General features: G+C 36.9%; 1 protein-coding gene and 1 long non-coding RNA gene across 6 annotated transcripts in view; one reads left to right on the forward strand and one right to left on the reverse strand.

Annotated features, from left to right (window-relative positions):
* SLC4A4 (solute carrier family 4 member 4) overlaps positions 1-23,421 on the forward strand; it is a 343,382-nt gene that overhangs the window by 83,953 nt on the left and 236,008 nt on the right. The gene's annotated exons all lie outside the window — the stretch shown is intronic.
* LOC102152554 lies at positions 4,454-17,726 on the reverse strand. Its single transcript, XR_005369085.1, has 3 exons — positions 17,433-17,726; positions 12,313-12,398; positions 4,454-6,998 (listed from the first exon to the last, which is right to left on the reverse strand). It is a non-coding gene; the product is annotated as an uncharacterized LOC102152554 (long non-coding RNA).

The raw sequence follows: 23,421 nt of genomic DNA on the forward strand, positions 1-23,421 counted from the left end.
ACCAGTTTTTTTTTTTTTTTGTTTGTTTGTTTGTTTGTTTTATGGTGAGCAAGTCACTTGACACTTCTCAGAGAGTCTCAGTTCTTAAAATCTATAGAGTAAAGTTGAGAAAGGTGCCTGTACTCATTGGGTTGTAAGGGTTAAGTGAGTTCTGCGGCTTCCACAGGATACCGGCAAATAACAAGGCTCAGTGTAGAGTACTTATTATTAAGTGACTTGATCATATTCCCACATTATCAGTGAGCAGGGTTGAGACTTGAACCCATGGCCTTCAACTCTCCCCCTACCTCATCTTTTCAGCAGCTTCCTTCTCTCCTCCACTAGCAGGTAGCTGCTGCCCTAAGTTTTCAGTGAGGGGAATGGGGTTTTTGGAATAAAAGACTTCAAGATGCTCAGAGAACATTTGAACTCCTGGAATAAGTTGGCAAATTATTCTAAAAATGGAGTAACACCTACCCTCCCTATTATTAAAAGCTGCTTGGTTCTAGCCCAAATTTAGCTTTTTAAAAAATCCCCCTCTCTGAATTACATTAATAGTATATGAGTCCTTCTGGATGTACCAATTGATGTGACATATAAGGTGTCATTGGGAAGGGATTAAGGGGAGTGGTTGGAGTCCCACATTGTAAACTCCCTTGCGACCCACAGCCTGCTCCTGTGATAGATCCTGTGAGAATGAGGGTGCAGCTCACAGGCTCGTGAGAAACAGAACACGGTCTCATTTGCACTGTTCTTTACTCAGATCAGCTTAGATCAACGGCCAAACAATTAAGTTGGCTTGAGTTATTACTGAATTAGAATTGTTCCTTGAAGCGTTTACATTTATTTCCACTGTGCCCTCTTCTTTTTCTGGTGGGTCCTGCTGGAGCTTTCTAGTGAGCCTAGCTAGTGAGCATGGTAGCTGCTTCTACCCCCCCCCACCCCCACCCCGCATACACATCTCCCATGTTTGCCTGCAGGGGTCCTCAGTCCTGAACCATATGTGTGTGTGCATGTGCGCGTGTGTGCACATGTGCTCTCACTCCTGCAGACACTCACCCCTTCTCAGATGATGAAAATAATAATATCTAGCCTTATATAGCACTTGACAGGTGACAAAACACATTTGTATATGTAAATGAATCTGAAAGGTCTTCAGAGATCATTGTTCCTACTTGACATGAGAGACTATAGATCTGAAAGGCTCAATGAACTGTGCAGAGAGAGAGGGTAAATGTAAGAAATAGTTAGGACCTGAAGGCCTCAAGTCTGGTACTCTTTTCCTAATACTTAAATCAATATTTTCCCCTGGACTGAATTAATTAGCTAGTTAGTTAACAGCTTCTCACGCCGTACAAAAGATTTAGGTGTCTTGTAGTAATTACGTAAGGGTGAAAATAGATGTTAAAACCAGGGAGAATGTTCAGTATGCAGAACCACTAGTACTGATGTTGTTACTAGAGTTGAATTTATTTTGTCTCTGAGCTTCCTGGCAGCCAAGATAAGAGAGGGAGAGGGAGAGGGGGAGGGAGAGGGAGAGGGGGAGGGAGGATATATATATTATATATATATATATATATATATATATAATAGGTTACATATTTCATATCAGAAAAAAAAAGCATGCTTAAAGGAAAATAGGATTAGTATTGTTTCACTTGAGCCTTTAGATAAGGGGCAATAAGAATAATGGAAGATAATGACCTCAACCAAATTTTATAGCTGTACAATACCATAAAAATGTATTGCAAGGAGGCTGACATTTGTTGGGTTCCTATTATGCGTCAGGCACCATCTTAGGAACTTTGTAATGTATGCTTTATTTTAAACTCTCATAAACATTTAATTATTACAACTGTCTATCTTTTAAAGGTATCAAAGGTATACCTTTTGATGATGAGGAGACTCTGCCTTGAGGAATTGATATAACTTCCTCAAGGTCACACAGCTGGTAAGAAATAAACCTATAGTAAGGCCTAGACCTGGTCTGATGCTGGACCCCATGCTCTTCGTACACTATCATGCTGTTACAATGTTTTAAGAAGATAAGTATCTAGAATCAGGTTTACCATCTTCTCGTGGTTCTGTGTTATCCAGGGATATGTTTTTAGGGGATCCAGATTAGAGGATCATCTGTAAGCATTTCTTCTCTTATCCAGGCTTTAGTAGGAGGTGGGTAGTAGAAAAGCTCCTGTTCTGTTGCTGCTTGACAGTCTTTTCCTAAATTAGGGATCATGGTTATTTTTTGTTGTTGTTGAATGGTACACACTTATTCAAGTTACCATCTTTAGTCTTCCCAGCAGTCCAGTGTGGAAAGTGCCATTATTATTCACATTTTGCAGTTGGAGAAAGTGAGGCTTGCTGAGATTAAATGACTCACAAAGGATCACAGCTGCTCAGTAGCCAGATTCAAATACAGGTCTCTTTGGCTCTAATGAGAGCTCTCGTGAGTCTCTTATTAAGAGTGGTAAAGTCATTAATCTCCTGGGAAAGCGGAGATCCTAATCTAGATTCTTCTCTGAAATGAAGATCATTCCACTTTAGCGCTGAGATAGACTGCAGGGATACCACCAGCAAGTCTGAATTTCCTGGAAAGGCAGTTGGGTCACCTTTGGCATATGTTCATACTTTAGTGTGTAGAATTTCACATCATGGATCATGAATAATATGACTTTGATATGGAGAATTTTCAAAGAAGATGTTCCTGATAGTTTTCACACCTATGGGAGAACCTTAAAAATGTTTTAGTGGATTTTATTTTATGGGGTCCCTGAGGGGGAATGAACTACTAAATATTGGCATGTCAAGAATTGATATGAGTAAGTTTAATTTTGGGAAATGCAGCCAAATGTAATGATTTTAGTTTAGAATAGTTAATACAGAATTGTTCTGACAGTTCTTTAATACCACGATCAATTATGTAGGTAAAGTCACTTTCATTTTGTGATTATTCTAATAGTAATAACCACCACTTTCACCATCACTATGGTAAGAATTCTTAACATTCACTGAGTATTTTTCTGAGTGCTTGATAAGTAGTAACTCATTTAATCCCCATAGCAAGCCTATGAGGGAGGTGTAATTATTAACTCCATTCTCTAAATGAAGAAACAGAGAGAGTTGAGTAAGTCACCCAAGGCAGACAGCTGATGAATGGCTTGTGCACTGCACCAGTCTGCTCTCTGTATGGTGGATTGAATAAAGGAAATCATATTCCTTTTCTGTGTTGCAGGTTACAAAGCAACCAGTTCATAGGCAAGACATTTTAAACCCTTAAAAATAGAAATTAGTAATGGGGGCAGAGATGCAAAAAAACAGTGTAAGATTGCTAGCTCACTTAGGAGGAGACCACTTTTGCCCAGCGTAATCCTTGTTGTGGGGAAAGAATCAAATGATGGGGAGGCTCCACTGAGCTCATGTAGTTTGGTTCATAGTTGGTTTCAATCCACAGAATTAAAAGTTGGTTAAAAGCCTAGAAAATTCAATCTTATGACATTGTTCTTGACAGGCATCTTCACAGGGTAGGGCACATTGTTTCAAGGACTGATAGTAGCATACTTTTGCCTAAAATTCACCTGATCCTTAAGCTGAGTTTTGGATTGAGAATTCTAGATGTGCATGCTGATCAAGAAAAAACTGGCATATCATTTTGAAGGAATAGTCAAGTGATAAGAAGTCTGCAGGTTTGAGAAGTATATTGGTTAAGCTTGAATGCTGAAATCAGATTGACTTGATTAGATGTGTGGCTTGAGCCATTTTACTAACTTCTCTTAAGTGTTAGTTTTCTCATCTGAAAAATGGGGCTAATACTACCTAACTCAGAGTGATTGTGATGATTAAATGAAGTAATCAATATGAATTGTTTTGCCTATCACCAGCAGATTATAAACTCTGAATAAATATGTGCCATCTAAGATTGCCCGGCAACTCAGAATGGGGTAATCTATGTTCTGAGTCCACTCAAATAGAATTAGACATGAAGAATTAGAGCAGTTTGGCAAGGAATGGGGGTCACCAAATAGAATATTCCTGGGTAATTTAGGTGTCAGAATTTGTGTTCTTATATGCAGTTAGTACCTTTGGAGAAGTTTGAGGCTCTAATTAGCAAACTCTGTAGAATTTCTTTCCAGCCTGCAAGGGAGGAGGGTGGACTGTGGTAAAGTGGGGAGGGCCCTGAGCTGGTACAGAAGCGTTCTAGTCTGGCTATGCCACTCACCAGCTCTTTAACATTGGGCACTTACTTGATGGTTTTGGGCTTCAATCTACTGAGCTGTGGAATGAGGGTTTTGTAGAGGTAATCTCTAAATTTTCTTCAGCTCTCACATTCTACTGTAAATTAGGTTTTATGAAAACTAGATAAACTAATCAGTTAAAAGTTGTCAAAAAGAGCTTTTTTTTTAAAAAAATAGTCACAAATAAGAAGAGAGAGAGAGAGAGGGGAAATAAATAAAACAAAATAAAATAAAAAGTCTGAAGTAGGTTGCTAGAGATTCTGTGTTTTATTCCAGGGTGTCCCTTAGGGCCAAATGACCCTTTATTGTCTTTCATTGATTCCTTTGGAGAAATGTCCTCAGCTCATTCACAGGCCGGGGATCTTTTGCTTCCTTCCTTGATTGAAAAAAATGCTTTAAAATTCTTTCACAGCAACAGCAGGAGTGGCCCCAAAGGATGCAGGCACAGGAAACGCCTTTACTTCCATGGTTGCCAGAGGCAGTCTTTTCTGAGTTGCCCTGAGCTGTCACCAGAGTGAATATATGAATGAATCAAATGAATAGGGAAGATAAGTCCAAATAACAGAACACTGTTTTGTTTTGTTTGTTTTGTTTTTCTTCCTCCCCAAGAACAATTCTGTCTTGAGCAAAGGGTCATTTAGCCTGGAGATGTAGTTGGCACAATGCCTTGAAAAGTTTTGTCCCTTTCTTTCTACAATTTTTCCTGAAGCATTTTCCTTCCATTTGTGACTTATTCCAACTGGCTATCGTAATTTTCCCTAAAATAATGGTGACAGGGAGATGATTAAATGAAAGTACATTCTAGAACTGATTTTCTGCCTTTCAGAGTTTCAAGATAGTAAGATTTTCCTCTGAAATTTAGCTCTTCTTTTTCTCATAGTGCCTTGAGGGCAGTAGTAATGGATGGGAGGCTGACATATAAATTACACAGTTAAGCCTCCACATTTAATGTATCGGGTGACTGAGGAAAAGGGATTTGGCCAAGGTGGCCTGAAGAGTTAATCTAGGCCTCTAGCATTCAAACAAGTGTTTTCTCTACCACATTTCCTTCCGTTATTGGGCAGCAGTTTCTAATAACTTGAATTTCCACCAACATCAGAACTTTAGAAGAGTGGAAAAATTTTCCTTCTTTCTTCAGAAAGAATGAGGTTGAGGGTCAAATCCATGAGGATGTGGCTGCCAAATTCTTCTGAAGCTAAGAGACACTGGAAGAGCAAAATGAAAGCAAATGGGGGTAGAACTAGAGCTTCCAAGGCAGTTAGTGATGGAGTGAGTTCTAAGTTCAGGTGGAGACCTTTCCAAGGGGAGGGACTGTGGCATTCAGTCTAGAATGATCTGTGGCAGTTCAAACTAGAATAATATAGTTTTTTAAAAAGAAACTTTATTTTGAAAAAAATAACAATTTACGAGAAGTTGCAAGAGAGTATATACAGGTCCTATGTACCTTTTACTTCATTTCCTGCCATGGTTACATCTTATATAATAAGAGTGTAATATCAAAACCAGGAAATTGACATTGGTATGCTATAGTGTGTTATATAGTTCCATGTCATTTTATCACCCCTGTCTAAATTGACATAACCACCACCACAAACCACGAAGACCTTCCTAGGGCTTCTTTTTTATAGTTACAACCTTCCCTTTCACACCCTCCTCAACCCTTGGCACCTACTAATCTGTTTTCCACTTCTATAATTTTGTCATTTTTCATGAATGTTATATAAATGAATCATATGGTATGTGAACTTTTTAGATTCGTTTCTTTTTAATCAATGTAATGCTCTTGAGATCCATCCAAGTTGTCGCAAATTGTTTTTTTATTGTTGAGTAGAAAACTATGGCATAGGTGTAACACAGTTTAACTATTTACCTACTAAGAGACATTTTGGTTATTTCTATTTTCAAGTTATTACAAAAAAAGCTACTGTGAACAATCATGTACAGGCCTTTGAATGGCCATCATTTTATTTCTGTGAGATAAACGCCATGAGTGCACTTGTTCAGCTGTGTGTTTAGTAAATGTGTGTTTAGTTTTTTAAGAAACTGCCGAACTATTTTTCAGAGTGGTTGTACCATTTTGCTTTCCTATCAGCAATGTATGAGCAATCCTGTTTCTTTGCATCCTCACCAGTATCTTGATGGGGTCACTACTTTTCATTTGGATTGCCTAATTTGTGTATAGGGATAATCTTAACTGGCATTTTCCTAAAGGCTGGTGAGGTTGGATATATTTTCATATTCTTGTTTGCCCTTTATATATACACTCTTTGGTGGAATGTCTTTGTATATTTTACCCATTTTTATTGGGTTATTTATTTTATTTTATTTTTTTTTACTATTGAGAGTTCTGTATATATCCTAGGTATGAGTTGTCTCATATGTGATTTACAAATTTTTTTCTCCCAGCCCATAGTTTGTCTCTTCATTGTCTTAACAGGGTCTTTCACAGAGCAAAAGTTTTAAGTTTTGATGAAATCTAGTTTGTCAAGTTTTTTTCTTTTACGGGTTTTTAAATCATGTCTAAAAACTCTCCACTAAGTCCTAGTTCTGATGATTTTTCCCTTTGTTGTTATTTAAAATCAAGAAAATTTTACAATTAAATCTGTGATCTATTTTGAGTCACATTTTGTATAAGGGGTGAGGTTTAGGCCAAGGTTTGTTTTTAAAATTAATCTTTTCCTTTAACAGTTATTGTCTACATCAAAGTGTAGGTGTAATAAGTCCATGCAAAGTTGTTATGTTGTGTACTTTTTATATCAGACAATATCTCCTGCAGAGAAGTGGGTGCTGCAAAGAAATAAAAAGGAAAAAGTTAATATAAATTTGATACCTTGTTTTTTGAGGGGTGCTGCTGAATACTTAAATAAGTGAGAGTTAGAAGATACCAAACAGAACAGGAATCTAAAGAACTCTTACATCTCCCATCCTAAATTTTATTTCCTGATTGCTACTTGAATGTATTGTCCTTGGTTGGGAGTTGGACGACAAAGCAGGCACTATAGCTTGTGTTTGGCACTGAGGGTCCTGCAGTGGGCCTGGAGTCACAGTGCAGGGCTCTACTTAAGGTCTGCAAGGTGGCGTTGGAGTCTGACTTCATATTTAATACAATGCAGAAGAATGATTAGGTAAGATGAGTGCATCTGAATTTTGTTCTGAGGAGAACATCATGTAGAAGAAAGAGCAGCAAGGCGATATCAGGAGGCCTGGATTAAATATTTGCCAGACCTGTAATAAGTGTTTTATGGCTTCCTGTAACTTAGATAATCAATATGAGCTCCAGGGTCTTGGTCCCTAGCTGATCTCTTCCAGATTGGTATTTCATAGTTCTGTGAAATTTCTTTGTGAAATGGCAGCATTTTCTCTTGTTGAGTTGATTACGATTCAGCATTCATTTTCTCTTGATTAGAATATAAAACCTTGATATGAGAAATGATAATTGATGTTCAGTAGAGCATTTTTAAAACTGTAATGCGTTGTGGAAATGCCCCCTTTGATATATAGAATATGTATTGTGTCAAGCATTTCCATGTATCTAATGCCACAGTGATTAATTGATTGATTCTCTCTCAGAAATATTTGCCACATTAAATATTGTGTGTTGGAGTTGACAGTCCATTAGAAATATCTTAGTATTGCCAATGATACGCAGTCTGTTGATTTGTCTTGAACAATACACAACATCAGGGATTAATAGTAAGGGGCATTTGCCTTATTTTCTCTGTTTTTTGTTTCCCTTTAATTTCCTGAGTGAGATGACTGCATGATGCACGTTATTTCATTCTTAGATTTCTTGTTTCAGAATATCAGTTCTTGCTCAGTGGTACAAGTTCTGAAAAAGAGCATCTTTTTAATGAACCCTGTTAAAAAACCTTGAAAAGTTGACTTTGGGGTTATAACAGAAAAGTAATGGAAAAACTATTTGAGCTCTTAGGAAAGAAAAAGCTGTGGCTTGGTAAAGTTACAAGTGGGCTCAGTGGAAAGCCAGAAAACAACCCATTTGGCCAGTGTATTGTAGTGTATGGCAAATAAACAAGTAGCTGCATTAGGGGAAAAAAGCAGCCCTAAAGCTGATTTTAACTGAACCACGACCATGCCACTCAGTATAAATGATTGAAACACCCATGACTGGTGACTGGATTTTTCAAATATGCAAAGAAAATGGCACCAATACATTTAAGCTGAGGTCTAATATCTAATAGACTTGGTTATAAATATGATGAGCAAAATTTTATTATGTAAATACCTACCCAATGTCCTGCCACTCTGTCTTTTATGACAACCTAAAACTGTTGCTCTGGCTCTGTGCAGCAACAAACAATGACCATGGCTCTGCTGATGTGTTTTATATTTCTTTAATATCTTTATGACCTTCATCCTCTCTCTCCTCCTCCCCTGATCCTTATTTCTCTTACATTGTCTTGGGAAGCCTTTTAATGAAAACCTCATTTCTATCTTTGATCTTTATGTGCCTTTTTATGGTGATGTCTCCTGGAATAAGAGCATGATCTAGGTACAGAGTGTCTTTAGAAGCTGAAATGTGTGCAGTCCTGACATTTGACTCACAGAAGGAGCTTCTCCGAATCACACAGACTGAACTAGTTCTGCCTCAATTGCTTTGAATGTCTTAGTCTTTGTATGTGGGCAGGCAGCAGAATCTCTGCAGGACCTGGTATGAAGGCCACTCTTGTCTTATAAGTGCAAGTCCATGGTCTCTGTATGTCATTTTCAGGGAAGAAAATTTTAGGCTGTTGGGAGAGTGGCTTTTGAGTCAACATTATTGCTCTGTCATCCCCACTTTCTTTTCTTAAGATTCATGCCTGTTGACCACCAAACTGTACCTGTTTGTTAATAATTTATTGCTATTTACAGAAATCGGATTGGGTCCGGAACTTTGATTACTCTTCTTCTACAAAATTTCCACTGGTTTTGTATGTGTTCCAGGTCTTAGGGAACTTCTGTGCAAGCTGAACTTCAGTGTAAGCTGATCCCAGGCTGGTCCACGGTGTCATCCTTTCAGACCCAAGTGAGCTTTTTATAGTCCTCTTCCTGCAGGTCCCTCCTTCTTTTACTTTTCTATGCTGAAGGAGGAGAGTGAACAATCATCTCATATTTTCTCAGTAGTGAGCTTTCAGGAATAGGGTCCTTTTCTTCTGTCTTTGTCTTGACTTATAAAGTCTGTAAACTTCTGTTGGAAACTTAACCCATGGTGATAAGGGTAATAGGAGTAGTGCTAGTAGTAGTATGATGTCATAGGTAAAAATAAGCCTCTATCAGTTATATTCCCAGAATGGAAATAAAGGGCTTCTACTTGTAATTCAGCCTGGGATCATTTTAGATGTTATACTCTTTGCCAGATTCATTACTACTCCTTTCATGGTAGAAAGAGTTGGTTTCTCCCAAAATATTTTTTGAAGAATTTTGAGCACAAAGAATTTAAAGGCCAGCTATTCTCTCTCTCATCAAAGCAGAAATCCTTGTGACGACTTTTCCAGCTGACCATAATTCACACTCCTAGGGCCAGAGAGCTCATTGCTCCCACTGTGGTCCATTCCATTTGTGGACAAATTTAATTGTTAAAATGCCTTTCATTACATTGGATCAGAGTCAGCCTTCCAGTGGTTTTTTGACCCTTTGGTCTTAATTGTGCCCTTCATAATACAATTAATCCCTTTTCCTTTTCTCACATGATAACCCTTGAAAATAAGAAGGAATTGTAAAATCTCTTAGCTTTGGGTGACTCGATGTTTTTATAAGCTTATTCTAAGTTTCCAAGTCATTGCTAACAATGTCAAATAGAATAGTGCGTTACTTCTCTGAGCTGGTTGTGGTTCATCAGTCAGCTCTCTTTGTGTTTACATCTTTCTGAACCTTTGCCTTTAAACGAAGACGATGACCCACTTATACATCCTGGTCTTGGAACCTCTTTGCTCCCGTGAGTGGTTTTGCTCCTCATTCTTTTCTTGTATATTTCTGTCTTCTTATACTTTGAGTTTTCTTCTTATATCCAGTTTCACACTAGTCCTCTAGTCCTCTTTGGTTTTCTGGCGTTTCCTGCTTTAGTCACTTTGGGTAAATACCTGCCAATCTACATCTCTCACTCATTGATATCCAGACTGGTGCCCTCAGTGGGGAAAATGGTTAGACCATTGTGTAGTTATGGAGTGATATTCCTTGGAGTATGTTTCCCAGCTGACATCCTGCAGCAATAGATTAAAGATGTACTGAGAAATGGATCTTTGCAGTTCTTGGGTAGCTGGGCAGGGCCTTAGTGGACCCAGGTGTCAAGTAGTTTTATCTCTCTACTTGAGTGTGACATACAAATGTCATTCTTTGTTTACTCTATGAGGGACCAAAGCCTAAAGCGCTTCTTCAAGGGCTTGTCATAAGGTAACCACTAAGTAAGTTAGTTATGGGGTAAAGTTAGATATTTTGCTTAATTCAGGTTAATGATGCTGTGGTGATGATTCCAATTTGGTTAGTATTTCTGTATCTCAGTGCAGCATATTTTTTTAATGATTGCAGTTTTATTATAAAGGATACAAATCAGAACCAGCCAAAGAACAAGACGCAGGATGAGGTCTGGGCACATCCCAAATGCTGTTTCTTTGTCCTTAGGGATGCATGACTCTCCCAGCATGTAAGTGTGACTACATTAAAAGAGTATTGCCAATTCTTAAATCTCCAGCTCCTCTGCCCCTGAGGAAGTGGTGGTGGGCCTTTCTTGGGGCCTCCCCCCCCAATCCCTCCCATAATGCTGTCATTTAATCAGAAAGAGAAATGAGGCTATTTTGGTATAGCACATTCTCCGTGAACCCATACTGGTTCCTGGTAACCTTTCAGGCTGAAAGAACTGGTGTGAATGTGACTAAGCACTGTCAGCAGTATTCTGAGTGGAGATACTCCCCACAGGTTCACCAGGAGAGTGTGAAGGCAGATTGCCTGTGTTGATTATAATCCTCTCATTAGATGTCGCTAGCCTCAAAAGATGGGTGGTTGTGTTTCAGGCAAGTTCAGTGAAGGCTGGGGCTTGATGAAGCCTTGGAACTTGAAGTATGCTGATTTTTAACTTTTGTTGAAAGAGTTGGCACAAACAAGTGTGCAAGTGTTAAGGGGAAGCAAGTGCCAGTATCTGGAGCACAGGGAAACCGGACTATTGAATAATGACCAGTTGTAAATCAATGTTTATATTACTTTATGAAATGTCATTGAAAAGATGTATGTAAGAGAAAAATCTTGATTTTTTAAAAATCTTGTGAGAGAAAAATCTTGATTTTTTAAAAATCTTGTGTACCCCATCCATTTCAAAATTTGTACTTTGATTAAAATTTTGGGGTGAGATCTATTTCCTCCTTTTTTTTTGGGGGGGGGGAACAGTTTTCCATAATGACAAGTACTAACTGTGCTTATTTGTGATTTTTTTTTTTTTTTTTTTGTAACAAAACTTTGAGGCAGAAGGTCTCAAACTTGATTGGATACCAGACCTCTTGGAGTCTTGTTAAAAATTCAGATTCTTGACCTCACTCCCAGAGATTTTGACTAACTGGTTGGGGTGTTGCTCAGAAGTGTCTTATAAAAGCACCCTGTGTGCATTCTCTTGCAAGTGGTCAGAAGACTGAACGTTGAAAAGCATTGAATGTATAAGTTGATGCTTTCCTACTTCCCTACTTTCCTATTTACTTTCTACTTCCCTACTCTCCTACTTAGATGCTTTGTATTGTATTGTCAAAGGATCATTTGCTTTGGAGACTTTGGTTTTTCCCCTCGTGTGTGTTTCTCCTTGTGCCCTACTGAGATAGAGAAACACTAACCAAACTGGAATCATCACTAGCAGTTTCTATAACCTTGTGCAAAGTCAGGTCAAGCATTATATGTTGCCTTTGGTTATAGCATCTGGGAAACACTCGGTTTATTAAGTTGAGCAGAATAATGTTACCCTCCTTTTGTGTATACCTTTTGTGTATAGATATACCGTCAAGAAGTATTTTCACTGACAACATCTCATCAATCTTTGTAACAATCTTGTGCACTTAGTATTGTTATTTACATTTTATGAAGTAGAAAGTTTAAGGTTATGAATAAATGGTAGAAGTGATGCTCTTACCTATATTATTTTTCTTGAAAATTAGGCAGGATTTATCATGTGCCAGGGACCATGATGTACATTCTGTTTATCCTCTCTTAAAAACACTGTGAAATAAATGTTATTATTTGTAGATTCACAACCTTTTCTTTTTAATTGGCTCCAGATGAGGTTAAAAGTAACAGTAACTTCTTCAGGTCATGCCCTTAGTGAATGGCAGAGCCAAGATTTCAGCTAGGTTTGTCTGACACCAGAGTTCATGCTCTTACCCTGGGTAGTGTGAAGGCAGATTGCCTGGATTGATTACAGTCTTCTAATTAGATGTCTCTGTTCTCAGAAGGATGAGTGGTAGTATTTCTAGGCAAGTTACCAGTGCACATTACAAGTTACCCATATGCATTATACAAAGCCATACTATATAACTCGCTCTAGAAAGAACAGAAAGTAACTGGGAGATCTAATTAGAAGGAAAGTATACATTCAAAGTATAAAAATTAAAACCAAATAAAAGGAAATTGTCCCTTTTTAGAAAAATTGGTAAAAAGGACATTTTATAGTCTTCAGTCACTGTGAAAGTACAAAGGGTGAGAAAGGCTTAAGTCTTGGTCTACATACATTCTAATAATGTTAGCCATTCTTCCTGAAGAAGCAATAGAATTGTCCCATGTTTTATTGGCTTTTGGGTGTCATTCAATCTTTCCTTTATGGGATCATATTTTCATTACTAATACCAACTGGCATTTAACCCTTCATGTTTATGCCTTTGGCAGTGATCATGTCTATATCTTCAGTGTACAGTATGGCCTTAGTGTTTTAAATCAGAAGTTTGCTTTCATCAGATATATCTTATGTTGTGCTAGGGCTTCCCTTCCCCCCACCCCCGCCCTGGATAAGTTTCATTGATCTTGTACTTATCCTGGGTTTCCTTATGAAATTTGAAATTAAAAATTTTGGTTTTGATAGTTTTGGTTGTAATCCAGTGATCATTTTTAATACAGAAAAAAACAAAATGCTTAATTCTTTTTTTTTTTTTTTTTGTTCTGTATCCTACTCTGAACTATGGACCAAAACAAAGTATTTTCTATTTACGAAATTTCACCAAGATTCAGTGTGAACAAATGACTTGAAGCATCTTTTTTTTTTTTTTAAATCTAAAGTCAAGCTTTCATTATGTATAGCTTGTATTATCTATTACTGATCGTGACAGAAATTCCCAGGATCTGATATATTGTTCTGATATCTTTTAATTCTCTATCTACCAAAGTACATTTAGGAACTGTCCATATCCATCTGGCTTTTAATACTTAATGATGTCATATTAATACCTTTTGGTTTTGATAGTCTATTTAATTAATATAAATATTTATATTTGCCATAAAGAAGCAGCATTCAGAAAGAGTCTTACTTAAATTCGTTGTATCTTGCGCGGTGCCCTAATTGAAAGCAATGAGTGGAAGATCTGGGATACATCAGTTTAGGCCTGTGTTTGCTAAATGTTTTTCTTTCAGTCAGAGTCATTGAAAATGTCAGAGGCCTTGCTTTCTAATGGATACAGACCATGCAGCTCTTGATGATTTGGCTTGAAAACAAGGAGTCAGGAGTGCAAATGCAGGGTAGGGCCTCTGTAGGAGCTTTCAAGGGCATCTTGAGCCACCAGGCCAATATCCTCACTTGAGACATCTTGCATAGTTCAGTTATTTATCCAATTAAAAATCTCCATGGAGATGCTATACAGAGTATTCTGCTTTTTCCCTCACTCCATTCTGAGTAAGAGAAAGTCAATTCTAATTGTCTCTCTTTCTCCTTTGTATGGCTGACATCAGAATATGTATGACTGTTTGTATCTTTCATTCAAATGCAGGTTGCTTCTTGATTTCTGGGTGGCTGGTGGAATTATATTCTAGGTTCTCAAACTCCAGGGACTTAAGGAGAGGCCTAGGCTGACCTTGAAAATAGGCTTTCTTATGCCTGTGAGGGTAGCACTAAGCAAAGTAGATAGGAGAGCCAGGCTTCCAATACAGGCAGGAGCAAGTAATTAGGTTAGGTAAGAAATCATTCCTTTTCTTTTTAGCAAGTAGATGAGTTAAAGTGGAGAGCATAAAAAAAATAAAGTTAATCTGAAGAGAAAAAAGGTCTATAATGGAATATTTTAACACTTTTTATTGAAGAAAATTGTATCTCTTTTGACTACTGGTTGAAATGTGCATTGAATGTGTAGTATTTCTTATAGGATCTGGATATAGGATTATGACGTTGACCAAACATGACACTATTTATAATTAACAACTAGTTAGTGGATAACTGCTGGTCATGTACAGTACAGAGCACCAAAATGTTATAGATGTTTTTCTACAAGCACTAAAATATTATTATAAGTAAGAGATATTCCTTGTTTCGGAGTTTTGTAATCTAGCAGAGATAAAGATAACATGTACATATGACACAAATTGACATCACTTGCCAAGAAGCATATCAATAAGTGAAAAGAACATAGCGTGAGTTGAATATTTAAGTATCAAGCAATTAGGGGAGAGGTGGTAAAGATATGGGGATAAGGGAAGAAGGAACTGAATTTTGAACTGGATAATAAAGAAAGAGAGAAACATAAATTGGCAAATAGAAGTGAGGATGAAGAGTGTGAAGAAAGGTGTGCGAGGACACAGATTTGGAAATGACAATAAGCAAGTCATAAGTGGTGGTTCTTAAACACATTGGTTTGGTCAAGATGAAACTTCCATGGCTATTGATAATTTGTGATTAATTTTATTAGTGATTTGATGGAGCAGGCAGTAGGAACATGTCATAGGTTCTGAATGTATACTATGTGCTGAAATTGATAGATATGGTAGTTATTTAGGCAGCAGTGTTCATGATGGATTGGAGTGGTAGACCTAGAGGTGGGAAGAGTGCTAGGGGAGTGTTTTGTAATCCAGGTATAAGATAATGAGGACTTTGTGTGGGGGTGCTGGGAAAGTCTCAGGGGGTGGGAAAAAAATGAGCTCTGTCTTTGCGATGTTACATTGTGGATGTCAGGGGTCATAGCCTGAGATGACCAGTAACTGGTCAGTTACTGGATATGGAATAGATGGTCAATAACTGGATATGGAATCACAATTAGAGATGTCAAGCCCTAATGGGTGATTTTGGAGGCATCTATGAAAGGCGATAGCTAATTTAGTGCTGGTGTAGGCTTCATAGTGGTGAATACTGAGGGAAAAATGCAGAGAGCCAAGTTCTGAACCTTCAAGCTGTTGCCAGCCAAGGGGGTGGAGGCAGGCAAAAAGAACAGTCAGCAAATGAGACAAAGAGGTAGTAGAAGAACACAGAGAACATCCAGGGAAACCATGCGAGGAGAGAATTTCAACAGTGCTAAATGAAGCATAGAGGTCAAGGGGATTGGAGGCTTGAGAAAGGCCTATCAGATTTGTTAAGGGAAAGATCTTTGGAGACTCAGAAAAATGTGTTTCCAGTAAGGTTTCAGTGGAAAAGTGCATCAGGGATTTTTCTAGGTACTCTGCCATGACAAGATTAATGTTTAATAAATAATCCCTTCTATAATTGCTTTAGCACATGTGACTGGGTATCTGGGTCTTCAATATTTCAAGAAAAATTATGAGGTCACTTGAAGGAATTGAGGTTAGAGTTATTGTATACCTACAGACTGATCAAGTGATTTGATGTGTTGTTATGTGAGAGAGAAACTTTCAAAGCTGAACTGTTGGACTTACTTGGGTTCATAAGATCATATTTGGCTCTGGGGAAAATCTGGGGGAAAATGTAAAACCCAAGCAGTATTGGAGAGCATCATCGTGGGTACTGTTATTTGGTGTATGCTAATAGGTGATCTTGAAGTATTTGTCACAAATGTTGCATTATGGAAAATAGATTAAAGCTTATAAAAATAATTAATATTAATTTACATGGAAGTGGAGTCACCAAAGAAATTTTGGTCAGACTGAATCAAAGCTCTACATTTAATGACATATTATTGATGCTATGTCAAAAGCACATAACCATTTTATAAGAAATATCATCAGTCTAGTTGAATAAATGGAGGTGCAATTGTGTTAGATATGGTGAAGAACTTGAATTTTAAGGCAGCAGAAACTTTTTCATGACTCAGAGGGAGAAAATAGTAGAAAGAAAAACTTTTCAATCTGTCTCCTTTTCAACTAATTAGTGGTGGTCTCCTTTATATTTATAAAACCTGAAATTATAGGCATAAGATGATCTAATTTGGATGTAATTATATGAAAATGTGGTGCTTTTCTGGTGAATTAAATATGTGATATGTGATTTTGAATATTTTATAATCATATTTCAAAAACTAATTGAGAATGGATGAAAGTATAGATGGGTTTTAAAATTTTTTATTTCTTTTAGCTCATATTTTGTTATGTTCAGGGGGTAGTTGCCCAGAACTAATGAGGGGCTAAATATAGCTTGCCTATAATTGAGGATTTAATGTTTCTATATCTTTTCATGTCTCTTCTAGTAAAACATGAATTTCTTGTGCTGCTTCTCTAATATGAAATATACTGTTTTCTAGTGCTCTATATAATGTAATTTAGATAGGTGAACTGGAAACTGTGCTTTAAACTTGGATTGCATGGGAATATGAAAATTTTCTGCTCATCTCTTCCAGTTAATACTTGACTGTGATGCATATGGTGTTGTGTTTCTTCTTGATTTCCCAAAAACTGCTGTTTAGTATAGGATGTATAGTGAATCGAGCCAGTAATTTTCAAAAGGTCTAATAACTTTCTACATTTACTTATTTGAACTCCATCTTATTACCAGAAAGAACCAAGGTGACATATAGTTATTATAGAATCTAAAAGAATACAAAAAAAAAAAGGTAAATAAATGAGAAACGAAAGGGGAAGGAGTGATAGAGACTTCTGGAATCAAGAAGAACAAATAGAAACCATTGAGCAGTCATGGTCACCTGGTATATGTGGGCTTCACTTTTGTTATTAAGTTTTCTTCCAGCTGGGGAAAAATACAAAACTTGATTACTTACTGAATTTATAGGCATAATGAATTAAAAACAAACCATTTGCTTAGGAGAAGCAAAAGTGTCGCCAACACAGAATCCAGAAAGAAATAAAGAGGATTTTATAGAATACAGTGAAAGATACCTTTAACAGCATAGTGATTGGAGACCAGTTAGGTTCCCCAAGCTCCACTGGGCTGACTTCTCAAGTCCACAGATGGCTGGTGTTAGGTGAAAACCTCCTTCTTCAAAGTCAATTGAATGGTGGCTCTTCAGGATCAGTTAGATAATTCTCTTAGTTCTTACACTGAGAGTAACTAATTTTTCTTTTTACCTCATGTGTTTTGGGCTTTCAGGCATCCATTATATATAACCCAGGACATATCCCTGGCACTCTTTAAGTTCTGAGTCTTTGCATAGAAACTCATTCAAGTATGAGTTTTCTTTTACTGTGAGCCAGTAGAAAGGGTGAGCTTTCATGAATTAATGAAGGAATTAGGTAATTATTACACAATTGGTTTTGGAGTACATGATAAATTCCAAGTAAAAAGTTAGCTTCCTCAGTTACATCGTGGTTATAAAGGAGAACTTAACCTGACAGAAATTTCTGGAGATAGTTTACATGTTTCCTCCAGAACCAGGAGACTATTAGTAACTACCATAAATTCTTTCTGGAAGAAGGTGTAACATTTGGAAAAATTAAGCTCAATGGCAGTAAGATTTCTATGAGATTAAGAGAGAGGCAAATTCTCCACTTAGGAAAGGTTTCCTTTGTCAAGCTGTCTAATAGTACAGTGGAACAGATTCCCCTGACAGGTATGAAATGCATCTTTATTCTAGAGTGGCCTGTTCCTTGTTATTTCCCTTGGCACGTGATTAAGGTTGTTGGTGACTTTGGTAGACTCATAGTAGATCATGGATTGATGTAAGTTCATGTTTGGATGCTTTACATCGGTTGGAACCTGACTAGGGGGAGGAATGTATGTCAACAACTGGCCTTGGAAGAGATTAAACACATTTGAAAATTTTTTTTTTTTAATGGCAGTAGAGGGGGTAGTAATCTTTCTTTTGCAGTGAGCTAGCAAGTGTGGCCTGTTAGGAGAGCATTCCTGTACACATGATGAATCAGAGACTGATTAGCTGTAGTTTAAGTAAGGCATCTGGAAACTGCTTGTGAGGGAGATTTTGCCATTAATTATAGAAGATACACATGCCACCTATTTAAGGACTAAAGACAGATTACTCCTTACCAAACTTAATTCTATCTCATTTTATATTCTCTTTTAATTTAAACTTTAGGACTAGCTGCCTTAAAAGTCATTGGCTTTCTTCAGCCAATGATATATAAAGAATGAATGGAACCCGCAGTTGTTACAAATATTATGTTTACAGCTATATTTAATTTGAAACATCACTGGTCAAAAAGATAGTTTTTTTTTTTTCTCCAAAAATTTCAATCTTGTTCTATAAAATGTTCTTTACAACTCATTACTTTTTGGAGACTATTTATTTTCCTTTCTACAGTTTTGAGCATTTAGGTATGCTAGAATTATAAAATATGCTTATTCTGGCTTTAAGTTTTTAGATATGGAAGACTGAGGGAAAGAAGTTTAATGATAGAAGTGGAGAACAGAACTCACTTCTGTAGGAAATAATTGGAGACAAAGGACTAAAGTTTAGGAGCATAGTGGTTGTAGATGTAGATTTGTGAGTTATGTATTTTATTTCAAAAATATTTTTCTTACTGTAAAAGTGGTATATATAAGTACTAAAGAAAATATAATTAATATTGATAAGCAAAAAAGGAAAACATAGCAATTATATAGAATTTGTAGTCATTAATATTTTAGGTATAGTCTCCTAAGTTTGTATATTAAAACATATTTTTTATAAAAATGATATCATACTATAAATACTATCTTCAAAGTCTGCTCTTTTCTCCTAATAGTGTCTCAATGAACATCTTTTTAGATTGTTATGTAGTTTTATAACAAACCCAATGTTATTTTTAATGGCTTATTGTAGAGATGTACTATAATTACTTAAACCATTTCCCTGTTTTGGAGTTTGGGTTCTTCCTCATTTTGGTTACCATCAATAGTGCTTTATCAAACATTTCTGTTGTTAAATCTTTGAGCACATCCATGGATATTTCTTCAGGATAAATTCTAAATAGTAGAATTGCTGGGTCAAGGCATAAACAGATCTGAAAGTTTTTGTCACATAACATCATGGTTTTTATCCACAAAATCCGTGTCTATTTACTGGATGGTCAGTGGTGTACAAAGAATATATCAAAGTGGCATCCTCTTTCGAGGTAATAGCTGAAGCTTTGCCATTATGATGTAATTTGGAATGATTGGCAGTTTGGCTTAACAGTTGGGACCTCCTTTTAGAGGTAAGCATTCTTCAGCTCCTACTCTATTGTATCTGGTAATATTTTAGTCTGACTCCTTTTTGAGGCAGACTCCTCATTACAAATTAAAACCAAATTTCTGGCGCTGCAAATAATACCCTAGGTATTAATGTGGTCACTCTGGGCTGGTTTACCTTTGGTTTGGAATATTCAGATCCTTTGTAATAGCAATATAAGAGATTTTCAGGGGCTTTACCTTGATTTTCCCAAGAGAGGAGGCAATCGTGGAACTGAATTCCTTTTCATGATTCTTCACCATTGATTGGAGAGGAAATGGAGAGGATTGGAGAAGGTAGTCCCTTCTGCTTTTTCACTTTGAGAAAGGCTTAATAATGTCATTTACCTTAAATCGACGTGGGTTTATCTATGGCAGCAGCTGCCCATTTCTAAAGTGTTGTGTCCACTCAGAGATTGTTCTAGGTTTTTGGTGGTCCTGATTTGAACCAAATCTTTCTAAATTTATTTTATTTTTTCATTTTCTTCTTTTTTTTCTTTCTTCTTTCTCTCATACAAATAAAACTTGTGGGGCAGCCCCGGTGGCTCAGCGGTTTAGCGCCACCTTCAGCCCAGGGCATGATCCTGGAAACCTGGGATCGAGTCCCACGTCAGGCTCCCTGCATGGAGCCTGCTTCTCCCTCTACCTGTGTCTCTGCCCCTCACTCTCTCTCTCTCATGAGTAAATAAATAAAATTTAAAAATAAAATAAAATAAAACTTGTGTTTTTATTTCTGTAGTTCAAACAACATGGAGCAAGAAGCAATAAAATAGAATAAGTAATGGAGCAGAAAATCAAAGCCTGTCTTCATTCTTTTGCTATCAAGTTCCCTCTCGGGTTTTCTTTCTACTCCCTTCTCTTTGGATTTATATGCATTTAAATGCATACATAAAAAGCGATTAACTTGTGTTTTGCATTACATATAATTAGTAATTGACCTACCTCAGTGTAACAATTGATGAACTATTAGTCTAAAATTCCAATTTGTACCTTTTGGTAACATGCAACATTTCTTTGTTATAAGAAATGTCTGGATAAATGGCAAAGCTCTGGGCTCCTTGAGTTTATTTTATTCAGAGTTGGTCATATTTTTTGTTTTGGGGACATTAGTTACTTTTAGATATATTAGACTAACTCATAATTTTTAAGCATCAAAAAAGTTGGAGAGACTGAAATATGATTTGATGTTTTTTACTGATTACATGTACTATCCTTTTAATATTTTCCTAATTTTATTTTATTTTTTAAAAATATTTTATTTATTTATTCATGATAGAGAGAGGGGCAGAAACATAGGCAGAATGAGAATCAGGCTTCCTGCAGGGAGCCCAATGCAGGACTCTATCCCAGGACCCCGCCGAGATCATGACTGAGCCAAAGGCAGACACTCAACCACTGAGCCACCCAGGTGCCCCAATATTTTCCTAATTTTAAAAGTGGCTTACTTATGTATGTTTAGCATATCATGGAGTTGCTAATTGCAAATAATTCTCCACTTACTACACATACTTGAAAAATTTGCTGTCTCAGGTTAAAAGGGAGAAATACTCTGTCCCTGTAGATATGTCATTTTACAGCCATATCAATTTGCCTTATTGACTGGGTGATAGGAAATAAAAGGCAGAAAATAAATTATTTTCATCGGATATTACTTTGTTCTTGATTTTAAAGCATTATTGGCAAAAAATATCCCCTAATCTTTTATTAAAGATAAAGGACAAGCTCATACAAAGTATAGGTTGTTTACAAGACTGAGAAATATTGGAAATATGTCTTGGCTCAACTGCTGGCCACCCTTGAGAGCCAGTGTAATACCCAGTGGCTCAGCTTAGTTGTACTCAGTGGCAAGAGACATTGTGAGGTTTCCCATGTGTTGGGAGGGGGCCCAAGACAAAGAGGTCCTTGTAAAACTCAGCTAGAGATTTGGCTGTCAGACAGAGTCCTTGAAGAATCTACGTTAACTGTGCTTTGCCCGGTGGCATGCTGCTACAGACCCTGTGCTGTAAACCATCAATATCATGGAATGAGGTGGTGTCTTCAGGTAGACATGCTGAGCCCCTTTGGCTTTCTGATCCCATTATTATCCCTGATACTGGAGCTACCCTTGCAGCATCATATGCCTTTTTTGCAGAATCATATCACACATTAATTGTTAAAAACTGCTTACTCCTTTTGTTTTCTCATGTGTGGTTGTTTATGGAGAAGATGATTATTTATCTTTACATATACTTGTCTGGTTTGTCCTATGTGTGTGTATATATATGACATATATATATATGACATGCACATATATACACTGTGCATGTATATATTGATATGCACATATATATACAAATACATACTTTTTAGTATATTTATAAACAAAGTTGTAAAATTTAACAATTTGTTAGTTTCTCTTGTGACTGTAAAAAGAGCATAGTATTTGAAATCAGAAGATCTGGCTCAAGTTCTGCTTCTGCCCCTTAATAGTAGTATCAGCTTCTGAGGCTTTGTTTCCATTTCCCTTTTCTATCATAGTTGGGAATTGTGAGTCTTAAATGAGAAAAGGTATTTAAAAGTACTTTGTGAATAAAATCAGGCCACTTTCTTACACCATACACAAAAATAAATTAAAAATGGATGAAAGACCTAAATGTGAGACAGGAAATCCTCAAAATCCTAGAGGAGAACACAGGCAGTAATCTCTTTGACATTGGCTGTAACAACTTCTTACTAGGTATGTCTCCTGTGGTAAGGGAACAAAAGCAAAAATAAACTCTTGGGACTTCATCAAGATAAAAACTTCTGCACAGTGAAGGAAACAATCAGCAAAACTAAAAGGCAACCTTTGGAATGGTCTCCTATATTTGCAAATGACATATCTGATAAAGGCTTAGTATCCATAATATATAAAGAACTTCTAAAACTCAACACCCAAAAACCAAATAATCCAGTTGATAAATGGGCAGAAGACATGAATATTTTTCCCAAAGAAGACATCCAGATGGCCAACAGACATATGAAAATATGCTCAACATCACTCATCATCAGGGAAATACAAATCAAAACTACAATGAGATATCACCTCACACCTGACAAAATGGCTAAAATTAACAGTATAGGAAACAACAGGTATTGGCTAGGATGCAGGGAAAGGAGAGCCCTCTTGTATTGTTGGTGGAATGCAAACTGGTACAGCCACTCTGGAAAACAGTATGGAGGTTCCTCATAAAGTTAAAAATAGAACTACCCTATGATCCAGCAATTGCACTATTAGGTATTTAAAGGATACAAAAATACTGATTTGAAGGGATATATGCACCCCAATGTTTATAGCAGCATTATCAACAGTAGCCAGATTACGGAAAGAATCCAAATGTCCATTGACCGATGAATAGATAAACAAGAGGTGGTATTTATATACAATGGAATATTACTCAGCCATCAAAAGAATAAAATCTTGTCATTTGCAATGATATGTGTAGAGCTAGAGTGCATTATGCTACATGAATTAAGTCAGTCAGGGAAAGACAATATCGTATGACTTTACTCATATGTGGATTTAAGAAACAAAACAGATGAACATTGGAGAAAAAAAGGAGAGAGGTAAACAAGGGAACAGACTCTTAACTATAAAGAACAAACTGAGGGTTGCTGGAGGGGAGGTGGGCAGGGAGTTGGGGTAAATAGGCGATGGGGATTAAGGAGGGCACTTGTGATGAGTACTGAGTATTGTATGTAAGC

This window comes from Canis lupus, chromosome 13 (genome assembly GCF_011100685.1).
Source record: "Canis lupus familiaris isolate Mischka breed German Shepherd chromosome 13, alternate assembly UU_Cfam_GSD_1.0, whole genome shotgun sequence".
Taxonomy (NCBI): domain Eukaryota; kingdom Metazoa; phylum Chordata; class Mammalia; order Carnivora; family Canidae; genus Canis; species Canis lupus.